The sequence below is a fragment of the Ursus maritimus genome, unplaced genomic scaffold, assembly GCF_017311325.1.
Source record: "Ursus maritimus isolate PB19 unplaced genomic scaffold, ASM1731132v1 scaffold_19, whole genome shotgun sequence".
Taxonomy (NCBI): Eukaryota; Metazoa; Chordata; class Mammalia; order Carnivora; family Ursidae; genus Ursus; species Ursus maritimus.
In genome coordinates, this window is record NW_024424341.1 from 853,567 (window position 1) to 871,667 (window position 18,101).

General features: G+C 61.0%; 1 long non-coding RNA gene across 1 annotated transcript; it reads right to left on the reverse strand.

Moving 5' to 3' along the window:
* Positions 1–10,368: 10,368 nt before the first annotated feature.
* On the reverse strand, positions 10,369–16,996 carry LOC121103390. The gene is made up of 3 exons (XR_005835551.1): positions 16,200–16,996; positions 10,877–10,940; positions 10,369–10,658 (listed from the first exon to the last, which is right to left on the reverse strand). It is a non-coding gene; the product is annotated as an uncharacterized LOC121103390 (long non-coding RNA).
* Positions 16,997–18,101: the final 1,105 nt, after the last annotated feature.

Genomic DNA, 18,101 nt, shown 5'->3' on the forward strand with positions numbered 1-18,101 from the left:
TCAGCTGAGGAACGGCGGCCGGCCAGAATGAGGGAGAACAGCCCAGCTACGGGACCGGTGGCTAGTGCCCCTGGGAGGGGAGAGGCAGAGATGGACACAGAGAGAGACAGGGAGACAGACAGACAGTTAACGGGAGCTTGCTCATAGAGGTCAGTGCCTCTGTGGGCCGAGGGTCTGAAGAGCCCCACTAGGCCTTCAGAGGGACTCAGAAGGTCTCGACCTCACCATCAGGTGGACATGGCGGCGTCCGGGTGGGCAGACGTGTAAATCAAGGCTGGAGGTGTTTTGCAGGAACCTGTCCGCCTCTCACTCTGGCCAACCGCTTCGGGGAGTTCCTGGGTGGCCTGAGGCAGAACGGGGACAGCCTGGCTGACGCCTGGTGGAGTCCCGGCCTGTGGCAGGCAGCGGCCCCACTGTGTGCCCCAGAAGGCCGCGGAGTGGGTCCCTCCCCCACAGCCCCCGGCGGATCTCACCGGTCGCCGAGGAGCATTTCCCAAGCTCCAGCAGGAGATTTGGACCCTCCTGCCGCGCACAGGAGCGGCCACCCGGGACTGTGAGCACCTGGCAGCCCAGGTCAGTGACCTATCAGGGACACTGCTGCGGTGTATTCAGTCAGTGCTGCTTCTGACTCCATCTCAAAACCTGTATTATTGGCCCAATGGAGTGTGACCGGCTCCTCAAGGGTCTGTCCAAGCTGCTTGAGCAAGACTAACACCACTGGCTGTGAGGTGCGCAGCGCCAGGGCTGTGGTGGGCTTAGCACACCCGCGGCCCAGCTCATGCATGCAGCCCACCCCCCATGAGCCCGGGCCCCAGGTCAGATCCGACCCTGTCCTCACCACGCTGTCGGTCTGGGAAGCTGGGGAGAAAACGCTCCCACACGAAGCTGCTGCAGGGCGACGTTCAGGATACTTAACTGTCGCAGGTTGACACGAACCCCTCTAAGTCCATATTGAGGTCCTGACCCCCGTGCTTGGGAGAGTGACCTTACTTGGAAACAGTGTCATCGCAGATGTGATTAGTTAAGATGAGGTCATCGGGGTGACCCAGGATGCCTGGTGTCCTCACAAAAAGGGGGAATTTGGACACAGAGACGGACACGCAGGCAGGAAGAAGCCGAGTGAGGTGGAGGCGAGATGGGCGATGGGTCCACCAGCCGAGGAACACTGAAGATGCCAGCGAGCCCGCAGGAGCCGAGAGAGGGGCCCCAGAAGGAACCAGCCGTGCCGGCTCCTTGGTCTCGGACTTCTGGCCTCCAGACAGTGGGAGAGTCAATCTCTGTGGCGTAAGCCGCCGGGTGTGTGGGACTTGGTTTTGGCAGCCCCAGGACACTTGCATTCATCATCAGAGCAGCCTAGGCCATCGATGTGGGGCTGGAGACATGCCCTGGACCGGGTGCCACTCCTGTAAATCCTGGATGGTGGGGGTCTTGGGGGTCTTGGAGGAAGGGGCAGGGTCCCAGAGGCCTTGGAGGCCTGGCACAGCCCCATTGAGGTCCAGAACGTTTTCATCATCCCAAAAGGAAACCCCACACCCAGTGGTACTCACTCTCCATTTCCCCCAGTGCCCTCCCCTCTAGCCCCTGACAACCACGGATTTGCTTTCTGTGTCCGTGGATGTGGCTGTCCTGGACGTTTCCCATACGTGGAATCACACACGTGGCTTTTCTGCGACTGGATTCTGGCCTGTTTCCCTCAGCCTATGTTTTATGACCAGCAGTTTTAAGTGAAATAGAATGAAATGGAAAGTACGTGGGTTGGGAAGCACAAACCTAGCCCCCCCCCCCATGTCCTTCCCTAGAGCAGAGTCCCGGGAGCTCACGCAAGCCCAGGACACCGCTCGTGATGGTGAAAACCGGACGGCCCAGGGGATGTGGATGGAGGTCAGAGACATCGCAGGAAGGCATGTCAGGCAGGAGTGAACGTGCGGACCCAGTGGGTACTCTCAGCACAGGACACACACACGAGGGAAGGAAGAAGCAGCTGCCTGCCCTCCCGGTCACAGAGCACAGGACGGCTGCTGTCGGCAGGAGCATAGAGACGGCACGTCAGGAACGGGGGGAGAACGAGCCGCCGGGGAGCCGTCGGGGGCTGCGGGCAGATGCGACGTGCAGGGCGGCCCCGGGGGCTTGTTTCACCACAGGAGCAAGAAACGCTGAGATGCGGGGACACTCACACAGTGTGCGTGCACACCCGTGTGCGAGTAACGTGCAAGCCACGGATCCGGGCAGCTCCTGATAAAGACACCACGAGGCTCGCTCGTCTGATTCCAGCCCAACAGACGAGGAAGCGAGGCCCCTGAGGGGTGACCTGGCTCCCGCCGCTCCTTGGGGTCTGCAGGCGCGTCCGCCATGCTGGAGAACGCCGCCCGGGAGTCCCGGTCCCCCAGGTCGGATGCCCGGGATGTCTGAACCGAGAAGAGGTGCCAAATTTGAGGAAGCCGCGCCTAGGGGACCCTGGCTTCGGGAGGGAAGGAAGTGCCTCAAGGGATGCTGCCCCCAACCTGTCACAGCCCCCACGGCCACCGCCAGGGGCCCTGGCACACCCGCACTGGGTGAAAACCCAGGGTGAGGGCCGAGGACAGTGGTCAAGGCCCCTATGTGCTCCCCCTGCCCGGACACCAGTCCCCCTGCCTTCTGGTGGGTGTGACAGCCGGCCTCCCTCTGGGCGGGCCCTGATTCCTATCCAGCCATCCAGACCCTGTGCCCGGGGCCGCCGTTCATTCAGCTGTCCCTGGAGCCGCATAGGTGGTGACCTCAGGGCTGGAAGGACAGGAGGAAGGAGGTGGGGCCGCTGCCCCTGGCGTCTCCGTGTTGGCATCTGCCAGGCAGCCCTGCTGTCCGTTCCTCCAGCGACAGACAGGTTCAGCTCCTCTCTGCACCCCCACCACTGCTTCCTTCAGTCCAGCCTCGGAGTTCCAAATCACTGCTGGCCGTCCGGTCCTCGAGGGAGGGGCAGAGTGACAGGGGAGGAGGCGGGGGGAGGAATGCTGGTCTTTTTCTTTTCTCCTCCCCTCTTGAAACAACTCCCCAGAAGTTGTTCATTCCGTAAAGTAGACGGTCTTCATGTGGACCCCAGAGCAAGAGAAAAGCAGTATCTTTGTTCAGTTCCAGCCTCGTCGGGGCAAAGATCTGAAGTAGGTGGGGAGCAGCTATGCAGCCCCTGGGGACAGTGTTCCGGGCCCAGGGAGCTGCAGGTGCGGAGGCCTGAGGAGGCCAGGCCTGGCTCCCAGCTGCTGTACTTCTGAGAAGACCTGGGCTCTGTTGCAGCTCACACTGGAATCTCAGGGCAAAGGGCCCAGCCAGACCTGGGGGTCCCCACCTCCCAGCTGGTGGGTCCTGCCTGGTGATGCTCCCCAATTGGTGGGGGGGAGGAGCCAGCCCCTTCCGGAGGAAGGGTTGTTTAGGCCGCTAGGCTCCTGGGGCTGGGGGGGGGGCACAGAAGGGGGAAACGGGCAGCAGGTGCCGCTTCTAACAGCTTTGACTGGCTGGCAGTTGCCTCTGAAATCCAGAGCACATCTGTGTTCATCAGTTGGCCAACAGATGGGCCTGGTTTAATATTTTTGAATTCAGTTAGACTCGGGGCTGATATGAACCCATACGGAGCACAGGTGTGAGAACACAGCATCCCGCGGCAGGGTGGGTGGGGGCAGAGGTGGGGGATGGGCACTTGCTTGGGGCTGGAGACCCTGCAGGTGCCCTGGGGAAGGATGCTCATCTGTCCCTCGGGTCTGGCTGCAGATTTCGATAGGGCTTCTTGTGGAGCCCTGGACACTGTAATCCCCCAGTCTGTCCTGGGGCGATGATAGGCCGGCCAGCAAGGCCGGGCCCACGGAGATAATTTGGACGGAGGCAGAGCAGGGCCTGGGCAGAGCCAGATGGCCGGTGTCGCGGCTGATTTTCCCACTAGCAACTGCTTTTGTTACTTAATCGCGTCACAGGCAGGAAAGCACCCGCCCTGTGCCCAGTATCTATGGGGCCACCTTCTCGGCTGGCCGGGGGAAGTTCCCAGGAACCACGATAACGCTGCCGGATGTGGTCTGGACTTCACAGCTCCAACCAGGATTCTGCAGACAGCCCCCCCCCCNGCCCCCAACAACTGTTTGAGACGGGAGCGGGGAGGCAGTGTGACCTCTGAGGTGCCCGGAGGGCCTGGCCAGGAAGGCGTCCTGCAGCCAAGGCCGTCCAGCTGGTCAGCAGCAGCCCCGGCCAGGCCTCTTTCTGCACCCGGGGTTCTGCTGAGAACAGCCTGCTTCCTGTCAGAACATCTTGTTATCCCAGCTGATGGTGGGGAAACTGAGGCCCAGGGCAGTCAGTGAGGCTGCCCCAAATCACAGATGTGCGGCCAGGGCCCCAGGCACCGTGGGCTGAGTGCGCAGCCATGGCTTCTCCAGCTCGCCAACCCTGATGGTCCCAGGAGACCCACATTTTGTGGGTATCCTTGTTCCAGAGGAACACAAGCTTCTCCAGGGGTCAGCCAGCCCGTCTTGTGTGGCCCCCACGATCACACAACCCCTGCTGTGCATGACGATCCGACCTGAGGGGCTCCAGCCCACCTGCCCCCCAGCACGCACACACACATATGAACACGCACACACTCCCTCACACGCACGTGCACGCACACGCACAGGCAGAGGCACAGCAGGTCACATCTGCTTCCTGGGCCCGAGCATTCATTCATTCGACAAATATTCATTGACCACCTGCCGAGTGTCAGACGCAGCTTCAGGTGCTGGGGACGCGTTGGGGAAGTGACAGGCAGGTGCCCGCCCTCCATAAATATAAATAGCAGTATTTGGTGCACGAATGAAAAGTTAAAGAAATTAAGATGTTTCATTTTAAAAGTAAGAATTGAGATTTGGGGTGCAAGCAATAAAAGCTAACCTCTTTTGGGCTCCTAGCTCGTGCTAGGCAACAGACATGAATGTCCATGAGCCTCCACAAGCCTCCTGGCCGCCCCTGGGAGGAAGACATTGCTGAGAGTCCCTGTTGTCTTAGGAGGGGACGCCGGTGCTGGTGGTGAGCACAGCTGCCTTCCAAGAGGGGACTCTGGGCTCCCACAGCACACGTCCCTAACCAGCCGGGGCCCGGCTGGGCAGGAGGGGGCCACCTTGGGTGGAGGGAAATGCACCACGGCTCCCACGGAGCCCCTGGACTTGAGGGTTTATGCCTCTGGACCCTCTGCCCGCGAAAGGAGGGCACATTGCTCCCCGGCCCTCATGCTACATTTGTGAAGTCCCCGCAGAGCTGCCCCGAGCCCCTTGCCAGGGCAGGCCCCACGCTCACCGCCACAATTCTGGGATGTGTCCTCTGTGCCCAGGTCCATGCGAAGGGCCAGCCCTGAGGCCCAGGGCACTGCCACGAGGCTGGGAGCCCGCTATCTCTGGACAAAACCATACTCTCCCAGTGCTGAGTGCCCGCATGGTCCGGGCCTCCATCCTTCCCTCCTCACCCATCCCTGACCCAGACGCAGGGAAATTCCACCTCTCCTTCCAGGTCCTGGCCCCTCTGCCTTCTCTGAGCCTTTGCCCCCATCCCTTCCCTCCTAGGTGCTGACGGTGAGCTCATCCCCTCCCAAAGGCCAGGACCACCAGGGACGCTCCCTTGCAACCAGGTACAGCTATGGGGCCGGTCAGCTTCTGGGGAGGATTTCCTACCCAGGCGCCTTTTCCTCCTTCCTTACATGCCGTGGTCAGATGCTGTGGTAGCGGGAGCTATGGTAGTCACGTTGGAGTGCTGCAACAAGCCCACACAGGACGGCGGGGCCCCATGGGGACATTGACTGGCCGCACCTAGTCCCACACCACCTCCCTCCAGGCTGTCCGAGAAGTAAACATCTGTGCTTGGCAAACCACTGCTGGCTGGGTACTCTGCTCCTTGCGGCCGAAAGCATCCCCCCAGAAGCACATAGCTCTGTGCCTGGGAACCCCTGGGCCCGCCCCACGTGGGGACCGACAGCAGACAGAACGTACGTACAGAGTGGAGCAGGACAGCCCTGCCATGCCCAGCCTGGCCACCTGGGCAGGTCACTGAAGCTCCCCACACTGGGCCTCTGTTTCCCATTTGGAATTGGAGAGCGTCCTCCCTGCACCCCCCAACTGAGGCTCCTCCGGGCCCGTCTCCGAGGCTTTGTCAGCTGAATCACCTGTGCCTCCGCGACCTCATAGAGGACACTGTCCTGGCAGAGTGGGATGGAGGAGGGGATTTCCTAAGAACTGCCTGGAGGCCAGCACAGAGATGTGCGTGGAAGATGGCTTATTCCGGGCCTGGGGGCACTGAGCACGCTTAGCCTTGTTTCGACGGGAGATGGGCAGCCAGGGAAGCTTCTTGAGTGGAGGCTTCCCCCAGCCCAGACTGAGTATTGACCTGCTCCCATCTCCCGGGACTCCCAGGCATCTCTCAAGGTCTGCTGTGAGGAGGCTCAGTATGGTGGGGGAAGGAGGCAGGAATTCTGAGGTCCTCTGTGTGGCCAGGGGGGACATCCAAGCCCTCCTCCCCTGAGAAGGCAGTCCTACAGCAGGCCACCTGGTTTACCCCTGGGGCTTCCCCGGCCTGGGTGGGAGCCCAGAGTGAGAAGGAGAGAAAGAACAGTGCTACTGCTGGGGTGCTGGGGGCCCCCAGGGGTGTGCACCAGCCCCTTGCCTGGCTGCCCCATGACATCCTCATGACCAGGGCATCAGGCTCGGTCATGCCCCACTTGGGGGGTAACCTGGCAGCCAACGAGAGTCAGGGCTGGGCCAGGTCCGTCACCCCAGACACCCCCAGGGACTGCTAACCCCCGGCAGGTGGAGACACAGTCTGGCCTGCACACTCCTCCCTCCCCGCCACGCAAGGAAGGGAGGCAGCTGGAAGAGGAGCCATATGGCCCAGATTCCCAACTTCCAGGAGACAAGCAGGAACAAGACCTCACCTCCCAGCTACTCTCACAGCTGAAAATATTTACATCCAAATACGTCCCAATGTGCCATATTTTTGCCTCGAGCCAGCCCGGGAGTCTGTCCTCACCACCTGGGAGGAAGCTATGCCGGGTTGGGGAGGGTTTGTTTTCCAGGGGAGCTGAGAGCCGTTTTGCAAGAAGCCCCTGATGAAGGAGCCCCTACGGGCCGGTGGGTCAACCCACACTGTGGTCTGCAGGTTCTGAGACGGGATGATGAGACCAGAGCCCAGTCTGCAGAATGCTCTCGGCCCGGGGCCTTGCCTGTGCTGCTGGCTCCGCTGAGCCGCGTCCCACGGCATTGGCACAGTACCACCGATTCATTTGAGAGAGACACCGCGCGTGCATGCGAGCACGAGCAGGGAGAGAGACAGAGAGAATCTCCAGCAGATTCCCCGCTGAACGCAGAGCCCGCTGCGGGGCTCGATCCCACGACCCCAAGATCATGACCCAAGCTGAAACCAAGAGTCCGATGCCCAGCCGCCTGAGCCACCCAGGCGCCCCGAAGACAGGGTCTTTACAGTGGTGATTACATTAAAATGAGGCAGTTGGGGTGGCCTTGACGCACTCTCACTGTTATCCCTCTAAGAAGAGAGGTTTGGACATGCAGTCCTGCACGCGATGTTACAGAGGCTTTATTCAGAACGGCCAAAACCTGGAAGCAGCCAGGTGTCCTTGAGTAGCTGATGGATAAGTAACTGTGGTCTGTCCACACCGTGGACAAGAGGATGGGCTGGCAAGCCACGGAAAGGCACGGAGGAGCCAATCGGGAAGGCTGCGTGCGGTGTGACTGCGACCACGCGACTCCTGGAAAAGGTGAGAGGGTCCGTGGTCGCCTGGGCTGAGGGAGGGCCGAGCAGGTGAGCACGGTGATCTCAGGGCCGTGAAAAATACTCTCCTGGTCTAACGACGCGCGCATCTCTATACGTGTGTCCAAACCCACAGAATGTCCAGCCGCAAGCGTGACCCTCAGGTAAACTGTGGCTTCTGGGTGATGACAGGTGTCCATGCAGGCTCACTGACCGTCACTAACGCACTGCACGGCTGGGGGTGTGGGCGGAGGGCACATGGAACTGCCTTCCTCTTAGTTTTGCTGTGAACCTAAAATTGCTCTAAAAGTCGTCTATTTAAAACAAACAAAAACCCAGCCCCGTGGAGCCGACTTCTAGTGAGGGGACAGGTAATGCACAAAATTAGTAAGTAAGCTACTTATCACATTAGAAAGTGACACCTGGTATTTGAGAAAAACCAAGCAGGGAGGGGGAGGGGTCGTGGGCTGGGAGGACAGGAGCCCTTCAACCAGCATGGTCGAGAAAGGGGGGGGAATAAGCTTTGGGTATATGGGGAGGGGCACTCCCGGTGGAGACGGCAGTCGTGCCAAGGCCCTGGGGCACCGAGCCTGGCCAGTGCATGGAACAGTGATGAGACCAGAGTGAGTAGGGGCAGTGTGGCAGCAGATGAGGTCTGAGACCCCTCCCCCAACCCCTTATTTTCCTGGTCCCGCTCCTCCCCCAGCACACACCTGTGTCTGGAGACCCCAGGGGATGGGATTTTGCTGAGGCACCTGCAGCCTGTGCCCCAGGATCCCCAGATTCCCTGCCATGGGTCCCAAGGCCCCTTGCCCAGGGTCCAGCACCCAAACTTCCTGGGGACTGGGTGAGCTTGGAGAAGCCAGATAGGGGCCTGGAGGGGGTCCCTAGACATGGCGGAGGAGTCAACTGGAAGGCCACTTGAGGTCAGAGCCAGCTTCCAGATGGCTGAATGACAATGGTCACATTCTGTGATAATGTGGGGAAAGGGAGTAAGCCAGCATTTTTACCCCCCCCTCCCCTCTCCCTCCTCCATGATCTTCATTTTCTCCTGGGAAGACCCTATGTCCCACCCCCACACAGACCACCCAGGTGTGCTCTGAGCTCAGCACCCACTGGGTTGGGGAGGGGCACCTCAGGGACCCCTGAGGATGGAAAGTTGGGGGGGGGGTCCTGGGTACTCCAAGCTCCATCTGTAGCAGTGGGGCCCCCACCCCTGCAGGCATGACTGGAACAATGTCAGCGTCCTGGCTGCTGACCTCATAGGACCCCCTGCACAGGCCTAGGCCTCGTCTTGACCCTACAGGACAGGCCGCCTCCCGTTGTGGGGCCATCAGGGCATGACAAGGGCAGAAATGTTCAGCCTGCCTCAGCCGAACTGTTCCCAGAGTGGACAGGAAATGCGACAAAGTTGAGCCAAGGTTAGGCAGGCCTGGTGAAGTGCACAGAACCTCTGAGAAGTGGCCAGGACACAGAAGTAAACAGGTATGTGAATAGAAGCTTCTTACTGTGGCATGAGACCTGTCGGACGGGGCTGTCCTAGTGGCCGTGTCCAGGACATAATTCAAACTAGCTCAACCCAGGGAAGTTTGAGTGCCTGGATCACTGAGATGCAGGAAGGTTTCAGGCATGGCTGTATCCAGGGGCTCGGCAATGTCTCATCTGGCGCTCCAGCTTCTGCTCTCCTGGTCTCTGCCCTTCCAGGCACAACGGCCACTGCAGCTTCAAAGTCAGCCCATCACAACCCCACCTGGAGGAAAGCGAGCTCAGCCATGTCTGTGAATCTGTCCCACAGGCCGCCCCAGCTCATGGGCCTTCTTCTTTGATGGTGGCAGTGGGTAGCATGACTGCACCCCCCTCCCCGGGGGAGGAATTTCCCCAAAAGAATCAGAAGAAGTGGGTGGGAAGAGAGCAGGCCCCAGGTGTGTGATTCGGCAGGTCCCAAGGGGCTGAGAATTTCTGACACGTTAGCAAGGGATGCTGGCGCTGCAGACTAGAGACCGCACTGGGAGGGCCTGCACGCCACCCTGGCACTTCTGCTTTGCGCCCTGGGGTATCTAGGGTTTGGAGTGAACAATGCAGAGCAGGGGGTGGTGATCTGGGGCCATGGGAGCCGCAGGAGCAGAGGCACGGAGGTGAGCCAGGCCTGTGTACCTGAGGTGGGGTGGCCAGGAGCACAGGGAAGTCAGCACACCCACGCGGGGCTCGGCAGAGGGCTGACCGCGTCCTGTGCTCCAGGGAGTGGCTGCCTGTGGAAAGGCTGCTGTAGGAATTTGAATTTCAGCGAGAAAAGTTTGGGATTTAAGGCATCATGTAAATGACGGCAGAGGCTGAGGGACCTCTACTCTGGTCCCAGTGAACTAGAACCTCGAGGGCAGCACAGCCAGCCTCCAAACCACAGCCCGCGCAAGAGGAGCACGCGGCCGGGGCAGGCTCAGGCCTCGGCCACTGCAGCCGACACCCAGAGGGCACGAGGAGCGTCACCGGGACACGGAAATGCCGGATTGAGGACACGCTGCCGTCAGTGGGATGGCCGGGCCCCCTTCTGCTGTGAAGTTTTATTCCTTCAAACTAGAAGATCTGACGTCTAAACTGTTGCCCTCTCAGTGAGGGTGGGTGGGGTGCGCCTGTGCGTTGGGGTCTCTAAACTTGTGTGTGTTTGAGAAGAAATGTTAACGTGAACTCAAATTTTCAAAAAGGAGAGAGAATGTAAAATATACAAAGACTCTTTCCTGGTGGACACAGACCAGTTTCTACCGCAATCCAAGGAAAGATCATTTCCATGTGACAGAACCACAGAGATGTCCACACAGACGTGGCTGGGATCACGTGGCCTCTTCAAAACAACAAGCATCTGCAACGTGGAGCTTTGGGGAAGGTTAGGCCTCGGTGCCTCTCGTCCTCAGGATTCCAGGCACCTGGAAGAGCCCCATTCCCTCCGGCCAGGCCTGGTGCGGACCTCCATGTCCCGCAGCGCCACAGCTGTCTGAAATAACCCCCTGGGGGTCCCCTGCGAAGCCTTACCCCAGTCTCGGGGGCTGTCCCTACGAGGGCAAGACGACTGTCCCTCAGCTCAGAGGGCCTGGCCCGCACGCATCTCCATCCCACCTGACCCCGCCCATCACACACCGCTTACCGGCTCATTTTCCTCATGTTGGTGCTCTTCTTTGGCTGGGTCTACGTAGTTCCCGGGCTCTGAACTGTATGGGTAGAATGTTCTGGAAGAGTCTAGAAGGTTGGTCGGTGCACCAGAGCCCATCTCCTCCCCTTTTAAGCTGTTGCCAACCCCAAGGCAGGATGGAGAGGAGAAAAAAAAGGGCAAACAGGAAAAACGGCATGCCTGCCCTGAAAAGGGGCTTTTCTCCTGGGACACATGGTGCCCAGGCCAGCAGAGCCTGGCCTCATGGCCTTGCAGGCTCAGGTAGAGCCAGTTGCTGAGGTGGGGGGGCCAGATGCAGGCTCCTCTGCAGGCAGGGCAGCTCAGCCCGGCGAGTAAGAGAGAAACCAGGACCCAGGACAGGGGCCCAGTGAGGTGACTCACCAGCCTCCACCTGGGGCTCCTCAAAGGGAAAGTGGCCTCGGAGAGGGGGTTTTCCCCGTCTGCAGCATGGCCGCTCAAGGGAGCAGGGTGGGCAGCACCCCAGGACCCAGAGGGTATACCAGTCTACAGGCGGATGGCAGCAGGCAGGGACCTGTCCCCTAGGAGTGCCAGGTCATGGAGGGGTGACTGTCCTCTGTCTGTAGCTGGCTTCCCCCCAAGCCTCTGTTTGCTCCTCTGTGGAATGGGCCGCCTTGCCTGGGCTTGATGCTCCTGGAGGGTCTGGGCACAGAGGGGCCCAGGCTGGGAGGAGGTAGGGGCCTCATCATAGCAGGACTGTCCACCTTGTGCTTCTGGCCACCCTTTGGGCCTCACCTGGATCCACCCTGGGTCCCAAACCCCAGCCCCCGCACCCCAGCTGGCAGCTTGACCTCTGTGAGGCTTGTGACTCCAGTCTCATCAGGCGCTGAGCTGACACGCGGTCAGCAGGGGGGCTGAGCTGTCTTTCTGTCATGCTAGCATTACACCTTTCCTCAGACTCTGCCCTTCCTGCGGCTCAGCCCCAGAGCCCCCGTCTTGCTCATTGAGCCCACTTTACACAGCGAGCCTGCCCGGCTGGGTCTCCCTGCTCCACACCCACCTTCAGCCTCAGGCAGCCCGTGTCATCCGGAAACAGGGCCCAAGCCATGCCTCCCCAGCGTCGGGGACACCCTATGCCGTGATCTGGGCTCCCGAGGCCTGCCCTGAGCAGCTGGGCCTGGAGTACCAGCCTTGGCACACCAGCCAACCCGGGGGCCTGGGCCCCATGATCTGCTTCCCCTGCACCAGCCAGAGAGCTGGGGGTCAGGGGAGTTGAAGAGAGCTGGCCATTCCCGCTGTTCCCCTCTGAGCTGTGTGTGGAGCAGGGCCCAGGGCAGAGTCCTGAGGGCAGGAGAAGGTGGGATTCGAACCAGGGAAGTTACAGATCGGGGCAGGGGCAGGGCAGGCATTCGGACATTGGCTCGTGCACTCACCCACCCATCCATCAGGCTTGGCTGGAACCCGGGGCTGCGTGCCAGCGACACAGCCATCCCCACAAGGAGTGGGTCCCAGCCCGGGGCTGCTTTCCCGCTGGTGCAGGGAGACTGGCCCACAGCCAGCACGGCACGAGGCACTGTGCAGCAGCGGGGCAACCAGGGGCTGTGGGAGCACAGGAATGTGCAGCAGTGGGGCAACCAGGGGCTGTGGGAGCACAGGAATGTATAGGAGGTAAGGTGAGGCTAGGTTCTGTGGGTGGATCTGGGGAAAGCCTGGGGGTGAAAGGGGCACCGTGGGGAGAGAAGCAGCTCCAAACAGGAAAGGCTCCCATGGTGGGGAGAGGGACAGAGCAGGGGGGTCTCCTGGGTCACCTCTGGAGTCTAGCCAGATCTTGGGCCCAAGGGCAGCTGCTGCCGGTTTAGGAGGAGTGGGGGGACCCCTGTGTGGTTTGGGCAGATCTTTCTGCTGTGGTGTGGGAAGGCTGGGAGCCACGGGGCAGGGGGGAGGGGACAGGTGCTGTGGGCCACAGAGAAAATGCTTCTCTTCTCAAGGGCTGTGCAGGACGGGCTTTGACTCGCCACACAGAACCCCCAGCAGGATGGGCTGGGCTCGGTTTGGGAAGAGCTTCCTGGGGATAACACGCCCTGTCGGAGGGGGGCTTGAGGAGCTGGGACAGCAGTTCGTGACTTAGAATTCAGGGGCTCCATGTACTTGTCTGGGGAAAAAAAAACCTGCATCTGGAGTCCACCAAAGTCTCCCCAGAACTTCTCATGCCCGTAGGCGTGGTGCATGTCCGGGCTTCAGCACCAGCAGGGCCCGGCGCACCTGCCGTGTTCCTAAGCCACGGTGGCCGAGAGCGGGGACTTCATGGGGTTCAGCCTGATGGGTCCCGTCCCCTTTCAGAACGCAGTTAGCGCCATCACTATTTCAAACTCATGGCTGAAGGGAGAAGCACAGGGAGTAGAAATTTTTTGTAGCATTTCGGCAACTGTATTTGAATATAATGGGTTTCCTTTGTAATTTTATGAAAGCATCTGTGTTCTCAAAAACATTATTTTGAGAAAAGGGCCATTATTTTGGTTTCACACTGAAGGGGCTCGCGGCACCAGGAGGGCCGAGACTGGTGGTTTGGTGTCAGCCTACTCCTGGGCAGTTTCCAGGGCGGGCTGCAGCAGAGGCGCCCTCCCCGCCGCGAGGAGCTGCACCGTAAGCTGACCACAGCCAGGGACCCCTGGAGCCCTGCCCGTAGGCACGGTTTCCACGTATCTACCCGGCCGAGCACATGGTACCTGCCCAGTGGCTCTGGGTTTACTCAGTGTCACCCTGAGCTGGGCAGTGGTGGGAGCAGCGTGTAGTCCTGGGGCGGCCTCGTCTGTTCTGCCCTGAATAAGCACATGGGGGCAGGATTTTCCCTGCCCCATCCCTGTTGTCTGTCACCATCTGGCCACACCTCACTCAGGACCTGAAAGCGGGGGTTGGCAGCTGTCTGGGCTCTGGGCTAGAGAGTCCTGGCCCAGCTTGGTTCACGTGGAGCTGATCACACCCCCGTCTGAACTATTCTGGGGCTTATATCCTCTTGTTACTTATATCTCTCTTTTGAGAGCTTTGTGACTGAGGACATCACCTTTGTGGGCCCAGTCCCTCCTCTGTAAAGCAGATTGGCATGAGGTTTGCATAGAATCATGTTTCCTCTGATTCACCCATCCATCCATCCACCCATCCACTCAGGCATCCACTCATCCACTCTTCCTTCCTTCCTTCCTTCCTTCCATCCATCCACGTATCCATCTATCCTTCTTTCCATCCATCCATCCATCTACCCACCCATCTATCCATCATTCACCCAGCAGTCATGGTGGCTCCCACATGCTAGAAGAGCAGCAGAAATAAGACACTCAGCCTAACAGATTCCCTGCCCACCTCCATCCAATGTCATCTCCTTCACAGTCCCCCACTAGCCTCCCTCTAGCTCTCTGGCCATCCTACAGATTCCTGAAAACCTGGAGGTAAGACCGCCTCAGGGCCCCTCTACATGGAATGTTCTCCCCCAACATCCCCAGGGGCAGCTCCTAATGGATCCCTCAGACATAGGTTCCCAATCACCTCCCTTGACTGCTCCATGGGCCACATCTATTGAGGACTTATTGATTTTCTGTCTCCCATAGTTTCTCAGAAAACAGGGCACCTGTATAACCCCCACGTGGCCCCATAGGGATTTGTAAGGGAGGGAGGAAAAGAGGACAGGTCAGATGGCAGTGGTCTCTGGAGGGAGCAGCAGGGGACCAGCATGGGCAGGCCCGGCACCGCACCCCCTCCTGCACCCCCCTCCTGCTGCAGCCACTTCCTCCTTGGCTCCTTATCTCCCAGCTCTGAAAGCCACAGCCAACGTCTGCTTCCCCACAAGCACCAACTGCCTGGCCAGGGAGGGGCGGGCAGGGAGTGGGCAGGTGCCCCCAAGGTGGCCACCAAGGGCCAGGGCAGTCCCCACCCCCCACTCAGGGCGACTCTCTACTCCTTCCAGCCCATCCCCAAGAGCCCTGCCGACTAGAAAAGGAGGCCAGACAGGAGGCCTCTTCCCGAAAGTGGAAATGTCCCATCTGTAGGGGGTGCTCCCTGCAGGTGTGAGCCCTGAACATCTGCCTGACCTGGGGGTGGGGGCTGCCCCACCCGGGTGCCGACCTGCTGCCTCCACTGGGGTCTCTGCCCCCAAGTCTTTCTCCCCACCAGCGTGGAGGGGCCTCGCCCTGTGCAGCCTAGAAAGCAGCAGAAATGACAAGGTACTGACGGGCGTGCTGACTGCAGGCAGGCCACCGCAGGGCCCTTCCCTGCAGCCAGGCTCGACCCTGGGGCCCTGCCATCACCACGTATGCCAAGGAGGAGACCAGCCAGGGCAGGACAGCCAGGTTGGCCCTTGGACCCTCAGTCCCACCCTGAGTCAGTGGGAAGTGAGGAGGGGCTGTGAGGACAAAGGTGAGGTGCAGGGACTGGCCCCTAGCTCACAGGACCCTCCTGTCTCCCTGAACCCCGGGGGTGGGGGGCAGCCCACCACGGGGGGAGGACACACATGGGGCAGCCGCTTCCAGGAACAAGCAGGGTCTCGTTCCTGCACCAACTTCAGACGGACCCCCACAGAAACCACTGTGACAACAGTGGGCCCTGGAGACTGCCGCCAGGAAACACTGTGGGGGAGGGGTCTCAGGGCTGCCCCCTCTTCTGCACGACTTGAAGGACTCACCACGTGCAGGCATTACCCACAGATTCAATCCGATTGAGTCAATGTAGCACAGATCCTGTGGCCAGCCCTGAGTCGGCCAACGTGAGGCCGCTGAGCCTGCAGCTGTGATTGGGTCCCCAGGAGAGCCGCCCACTGGCCGGCCAGTGCAGGGGTGTGGGGCATGCTGTCTCCTTCACGAGGCCACTGGCTCTCCTGCTGCTGTCCCACAGCTGCCTTCAATGTGTGTCCTTGTTAGTGCCTGTAAGGGACCTGGCACCTTCTTTGCTGAGTGTCCAGTGGGGAGGGGGCTCCAGGACCAGAGGGTCTGCATGGTCACAGAGGACTCTGACACGGTTTCTGGGATCCCTCTCCAATTCCCTCAGCACATCCCAGTTTGGCCACTCTTCTCCTAAAGCACCCATCAGGAAGTGGGGAAGGGTCTCCAAGGAGCCCCCAGCCAGGAGGCCAAGCACAGAGAGGGGTGTCTTTGCTTGGCTTGCAATGGCCCTTCCTGGGTGGGTGGGGGCTAGGAGGCCCCCCTGGCAGCCAAGGTAGAGCCCAGGGGGCCGGGGGGCCGCTGGTCAGGGCACACCACCAAGTCTGACTCGGGGGCAGGGCCAATGCTCAGGGAAGTGGCCCCAGAAAGGTGGGCTCTGAGGACAGGGGAGGGATGAGAGGCATAAACCATACCAGGCTGCAGGCAGGGCTGGGCGCGAGCTCGGGTGGGGGCGGGGACAGGTGGATGGGGCGTGTGGGGCTGGGGGCTCCGCCAGGATGGACATGGTCCCCCCAGCCCTGGTCGAGGAAACATGCCCAAGCTGCAGGCTGTCCGGGCTCCAGGTGGGTGGGGTGTCCCCAGGCTGGCGGCAGGAGGAAGTTGTTGGAAGTCAGAGCGGAATGGCCGTGAGGGAAGGCCGGGCAGGGCCGGGCCCAGATGGTTCCTGTTGAGGAAGCGGTGGGCACAGCTGCACGCCGTTTCCCCAGCCCCCAGCCATCCTATCACCGTGACACAGCTGGCTGCCTCGCCTGCAGGCTGCGGGGAGACCTCCCCCACCGGCGCCTCCCCAGGCCCGCCCTGCATCACATGAGCCCCTGCAGCCTCCCGCCCCTTCCCCAGGCCCGCGGGCAGCGGCCGCTAGAAGGCCCAGAGCTGTCTGGGGGGCAGAGGACTCCAGCTGCGAGAAAGCCGGGCTGGCTGTGGCCCCTCGTCTTTGCCTCAAGGCCCCACGAGGCCAGGAAGGGCGTGCACCGCCGTCCTTGGCCCCCAAAGGCGGCCCGCCTCTCACCCAGCACCAGGATTGTCTCCCAGACCCACCTCCAGACCCATGTCCCAGGCATCCCCCTTGCTGGACAGCAGGCTCCCGGCGTCCACCAGCTGCTCAGTGCCCCGGGGTCCCAGGAAGAGCGGCCCAGGTAAGGGGATGGCAGGGGAGGGGGGAAGGGCAGTGGGAGCAGGTGGCCAGAGCATGACATCTCCAAGCTGCCGCCTGCCCGGCTCTGTGTGGGTGCCCCACCCTGAGGCAGATGCTGGCGGTGGGCCTGTTCAGGCCCACCAAGGAGGGAGTGGGCTCCGTCTTCCAAAGCGGCAGGGTCCCAGGAGTTGGTGAGGAAGGTGGTGTGCAGACAGGTGGGAGGCACCCAGAGTCCTCCTCCTGGGAAGACACCAGGATTTAGGAGTGGGATGAGGACACTGAGGCCACAGGGAAGAGGGCCTGGCCCAGAGCCCCAGGATTTAGTGATGGTCCAGGGCTCAACCCCAGTACCACTGATAAGCAATCTCTGCCAAGACTCCTGCCCTTTGGAGTCAGTGCCAGAGGAAAGGGGGGGGACCCAGACCTTTCACCCTCCCCCTGGGCTGCTGGCTCTGGGAGGAGGCCTCTCTGACACCCCTTGACCGCCACTGCAAAGTCCCTGGGGGCCTCATAGGACCTCATCCCAAGACTCAGGGTGCCGGCACAGCTGAAAGCAGGTAGCCCCACTCCCCAGCCCATGCCATGTGGCCACGGTCCAGGGAGACTTTGGAACCTTCCAGAGCTCACAGCCCCAAGTCCCACTTCCACAGCCATGTCCAGAGTCCATGTGGGCCCCTGACACCCCCAACCCGGGGGTCCCCTGTCACCTCTGCAGAGACTGCTTTCCCCACCCCGCTGCTGTCCAGGGGCCAGCCCCTGACACGGAGTCCATCAGTCACCTGACATTGCCAGACTAGAACGCCAGGTGTGTGGAAGCCCACCTTGACGCACCATCACGAGTGTGCCATTGGCTTCTACCAAGTGTCGGTGCTTCAAAGATCCCCGCCGGGAGGTCCCCCCACCCCTCAGGCTGGCCTGGGGCTCTGGTCCCATCAAGCTCCTGGTGGGCACCACATGGCCTCCTCCCTTCTTGGGGCAGCCCCCACCGTCCTAGAGCCAGCAGCCTGGTTCTTCCTCCTGCCCCGTGCCTTCAGACCAGCCCTTCCTCACCTGGGCCTCAGTTTCCTCGTGTGTCAAATCCTGTCCTGCCGCCCCCGTGGGAACAGCTCCCCAGAGGCTGACGAGGGACAGGGCAGAGGGGGTGTGCATGAGGGCTGCTGCTGCTGTTCTGTTTGGATGG